Source organism: Felis catus, chromosome C1 (assembly GCF_018350175.1).
Source record: "Felis catus isolate Fca126 chromosome C1, F.catus_Fca126_mat1.0, whole genome shotgun sequence".
In the NCBI taxonomy this organism is placed as follows: domain Eukaryota; kingdom Metazoa; phylum Chordata; class Mammalia; order Carnivora; family Felidae; genus Felis; species Felis catus.
The window spans coordinates 200397977-200403429 of record NC_058375.1 but is presented as its reverse complement, the minus strand read 5'-3'; positions in this window follow the sequence as shown (position 1 = coordinate 200403429).

Below are 5453 nucleotides of genomic sequence, written 5' to 3'. Positions count from 1 at the left end.
AGTAGACATCCAGCCAGAAAGGACTGGAAGGTTAGGCTGTAGCTTTCCCTAAGGCTAGAGGTTTGTTATTAAAAATGTTTGTGGGGGCGCCTGGGAGGCTCAGTCGGTTAAGCATCCCACTTCAGCCCAGGTCATGATCTCACGGTTCGTGAGTTTGAGCCCCGCGTCGGGCTCTGTGCTGACAGTTCAGAGCCTGGAGCCTGCTTCGGATTCTGTGTCTCCCTCTCTCTCTGCCCCTCCCTAGCTCTCTCTCTCTCTTTCTCTCTCTCTCTGTCAGAAATAAACTTTGAAAAAAATAATTAAAAAATAAAAATGTTTGTGAATTTTGAATTCTACTTTCTAAGAGTCTGTATTTAATATAAAAATGTTTTCCCTGGTGCAAGTCCTCTAGTAAAACTGATGCTCGGTAAGTCATGCTGATGTGCGAAACAAAGGCAGAAGGAAATGGTAGATAAAATTAAATTTCCTTATAACCTGCAGCCCATAGACAAAGACTCAGTGCAAGCAGAATATAACATTTCTCTCAAGAACTCCTAACTGTCTTAATGTTAATGCTTTGCTAGGGGGAAACACAACCTTAGCCTGACAACAGCCAGGCCTCCAGAATCCTGTGAGTCTTCTTTTGGCATACGCCCTTGCCTTTGGAAGGCCCACACGTGTAACTTCCCTTGCCTTTATGTCCCCCAACTCCGAAGCGTATAGTCAGTCACTCCTCACAATCCTGGGGCAGCTCTTTCTCCCCGCGGGTCCCGTCCTGGTGCTTTAATAAAACTACCTTTTTGCACCGAAGACATCTCAAGAATTCTTTCTTGGTCATCAGCTTGGAACCCCAACACTTCAAACCCCATCAATACCAAGGTAATTCTAGGATGTGGGTGACCTCTGAGCACAACACTTTATATTTACCCTAACGTACAAATCTCAGAGCTTGAGAGTATAAAAATAAATAAAAGAAACTTCATTTAAAATGGAGTCCAGAAGCCCTGACGGGAGAACTGTCACGCAGGTATCACTCAACCTGTGCAACCTGTGCAAACAGCAGAGAGAAAATTAAGAATTATCTGGACAACTATCTTTTTTTTTTTTTAATGTTCATTTATTTTGGAGAGACTGACACAGAATCCGAAGCAGGTTCCAGGCTCTGAACTGTCAGCACAGAGCCCAATGTGGGGCTCGAACCCACAAACTGGGAGATCATGACCTGAGCTGAAGTCAGCCACTTAACCAACTGAACCACCCTGGCACCCTAGCTGGACAATTACCTTAAGGCCATTTTTCACTTGGAATTTTATCTCCTGCTTTTATGAAAAGGAAGGCGGATCTCTTTCTGTCCCAGCAACAATTCACTAGTGGTTAGTGCTTGCAGCCAATGAGAAACTGCCACAGCCTTGAACTCTTGTTCTTCAATGAACTTGTTCAAAACAACCCTCCCCAATTTCCTCCTAAAACCTAGTAAAAGCGGACCTTCCCTTTGTCTCTTGGGACTTGTCTATGGTTCCTCATAGCTTGCTTGTCCTGAGTTGCAATTCCTTTGCCATTCCTGCATAAACTCATTCTGCTGGTAAAATAACTAGATATTCTATTTTTAAGGTTGACAGGAGGCTAGTATAATCCAGTGTTTTCCAACTTAGAGCTTCTATTTTCCTCTGTAGTTTCCCAGGCAGCCTGCGAAGGGCCTTCCCTGACCCTTCTACACAGTGGGAGTTTTTAAACTAGGGGTGGAGCCCTCAAGCACATCTCAGGCTGAGGAAAGGTATCTTCTAAGGACCAAAGCTTCCCCAGAGCGGGAAGAAGGTGCTTCACCATTTGGTTCACTTCTGTACCCCTTTCCTCTTCTTTTAAGATGTACTAACATGTTTAGAGGGAGATAGGAATTCCAAAGACTAGAGGAGAGAAGGCCAACTTGCAAACCCCATTTTTCTTGTTCAACTTGTTCTCTCTCATTGTTGACAGGGTGGCACCTAGGGGAATGTGGTAGGGCAAAATAAATGCATGCTTGGGGCTTGAGAGTACTAAATGGTTCCACCAACTTAGGAAAAGATGACTCTGTAGCTGTGGTAAAAAGTAGCCACCAGAACGAGTTGTAAAGCTGTTCAATTGATCAACAACAACTTCCCTCAGTAATGATGCTTTTGGAAACCAGCCCGTTAGAGTCAGTATCTCATTTCTAAAAGTCAGTGAGGTTAGTGAATTTGCCCCTGACTGGCCGACTGGGGCTTTCACTGATGGGTGGGCCATGCTTTTTGGGAATATCCAAAAGCATATTCACATAGGCAGTTGTTGATCAAACAGGTTTAAAACTACTTCTGGTGATTACTTGTTATCAAGGTTTTTTCCTAGATTTGTGGGAACTTTTTAATTCTATTTGCTTGCTGATCTCATTTGATCAGACGTGTCTCAGAGCAAAGTATACTAGTTATCGATTGTCATGTAACAAATTACCCCAAATTTAGAGATTTAAACAAACAACCGTGTTATATCCTACACAGTTCTGTGTGTCGGGAATCTGGGAGCGTCTCAGCTGAGTGGTGGGTAGGCTTCTTAGTCTGCTTTCTACCTAAAGAATTTGGGGATCCAAAGGCCTTTTTTTTCTTTTGGACAGTCACTGAACCCTTTAGTATTCTGTCAATTTAATTCTATTAATAACTTTGTGGCTCTCCCGTGAATAGCTTTTGTGGGTCAGAAATGTGAGAGTGCCTTAGATGGATGGTTCTGTCTCAAGGTCTCTGAAGATGGCAGGGCAGCAGTCATCTGAAGGCTTGGATGGGATTAGAGGATCTGCTTCCAAGATGGCACACTCACATGGTGCTCACTCAGTTCCTCCTGGGCCTCTCCATGGGCTGTATGAGTCTCCTTACAACAGTGTCTCGTTTCCCCCAGAGTGAGTGATCTGGGAGCAGATTTTCTTCTTGACTACTTTAACTGTACTTTTTTAAGTTTATTTATTTTTTCAGCAATCTCTGTACCCAATATGGGGCTCAAACTCACAACCCCAAGACCAAGAGTCACATGCTTTTCTGACTGAGCCAATCAGGCGCCCCTCAACTGTACTCTTGATCCTACCTCTTCCACATCCTTGAGTTTCTCCCTCTCTAATACGTCCAACTTCTCCCCTTCACTGGTTCCGTTTTAACTACAAACAATCCCAGAATTCCCTGCCTAGAAAAACTGGTTTCACTTTGCCACTTATTCTATATGATATCCTGTTTCTCCCTTTCACAACTAAGCTTCTTCACCAAATAATCTATAGTCACTCATTACCAGTTTTCCTCCCAATGTCCTGTTCCCTTTACCATCTTTTTCTCCCTACTCCCAAACTCCTTTCCAACACACACACACACACACACACACACACACACACACACACACAGGTAAGTCATTTGGAGAGATAAGGAACAGGCCAGGAAATGAGCATTTACCAAGCCTTATGTGCCAGGCTGTAAGGTAAGTTTTTTACATGTTACCTCATTTCCACATCTCAACAAGCTCACCATTATATAAAGAAGTGTGATAACTTGAATATAAGCCTTTGCATAACTTCAAAGCCCAGAATTTCCCAACCAAGATTTAGAAGTCAAGTGTTAGTGGTGGTTGCAGTAGACAGCTGATGAGTTTGTATTTCTGTTTTCTTGGTTTGATTTGTGTTTGTTTTTTCACTTTTTGCTATCTCAACCTCATTCCTCTTGCCTTTGGTGATAGAGCCACTCTTTTCTAGGTGGAATACAGCCTTGAAAGTCACCAGTGTGACCGCAGTGATCATTTTACCATCTGATTCTCCTTATTTACAAGTCATTCTTGAACCTTCCCTTACCTCCTTTGACTTTCTTTCTTTCCTTTTTTTAATGTTTATTTATTTTTGAGAGAGAGAGTGAGCACAAGTGGGAGACAGGCAGAGAGAGAGAGCTAGAGGATCTGAAGCAGGCTCTGAGCTCACAACTTTAACTCATGAATCATGACCTGAGCCGAAATCAAGAGTCAGCTGCTTAACCAACTGAGGCGCCCCCTTCCTTTGACTTTCTCCCGTCATGCTCTTGCTACTTCTCATGCCCTCAGTCTGCCTCTACTCCCTTATTTGTCTCCTTCAACTGTAATAGCCAGTGCTTTTGAGACTCAATTCTCAACTGACTGCCCTCTATTCTCAACAGCACATTTTCTTCTTCCTGTTGAAATATGCAGCCTTCCTGACTATCGATACCTCTATGCCAAGAATGCCCAAATATAGAATTAATTATATAGAATTAATATATCATCTAGATATTCTCCACTTAAATATCTTGCCATGTCTGGCTGAGCGTGTTCAAACCAAACTCATCATTTTTATTTCTAGCAGACTTAACCTCTTAGATTACAAAGAGGATAGGAAAACAGAGAAGGGAAAGGAGAAAGGGATGAAGAAGGAAACCCTACAATATTTACGCTGTTCCTATTCATAAAAGGTAATATTTACTGACTGTATAATTTGTTAGGTTCTGTGTTAATTGCTCATATATGCATTTTCCTATTTAATTATATTTTAATGTTTTTTGGACAATACTATGTGCCAGATATTATACAATTGTCTCAGGCACAACAATCTTATAAAACAAATACTGTTTTACAAGTGAGGACATTTGGACTTAAAATCAGTAAAAACCAGAACTCCTTGGTGTAATCATATTGTTTAATTGTTACAGCAAACCAATCAAGTAGGTACTATTTTTTTTTAATAGGTATTATTATTATCCCCATTTAGAGGAGGAATTTGCTCAAGGTGACCTGGTGATGAGGATGGGACTTGAACCCAGGTTTGCTAGTTTCAAAGCCCATGTTCTATTCATTGGGCCATGCTGCCTGCCAACATTTACACAAGATTCTATACTTAAACCCCTAGAGTTGTCTTTGATGAGTCCGTTTCGCATATTAGGGATATATTCCCACGTTTCTAATAGTAATCCGTCTCTGAGTCCTGCCAATCATTCCCAGGAAATCTCTTTGTTCATCTCTCCCTTTGAATCTCTACTCCCCCACCCCACCCCACGCTGGAGCACACTCTCCTACTACTTCCTCCAAGCTGGTTTCTCAGCCTCTCATTCCAGAATTCTTCATCAACCATTTTAAATGGTGATTAACAGAACAAAACATCATTTTTATGTTGTCCAGTAATCATCACTATCTTGCCATTCTGGACTAAAATATATCTAAAGGGTCTGCTTGGTGTTTGAAGTTCTCCAATTCATGCCCCACCTTTGGATTCAGTAGCAATTTTTCCCCTTCCCCACAGCATGACTAGTTGACATATCTACTTATGTTGCTTTTAACACCATCTTCACTTTCCTCCACCCCTTTCAAGCCCAGGGCAAGACAGACTCAATCACTGGTGTCCCCTTCTGTGACTACCCCAGCACACCCATCTCTCCCCACCCCAGTCCTGTTGTTGCAGAACAGTGGGGACAATGGACTAAGTGTTCAAGGGT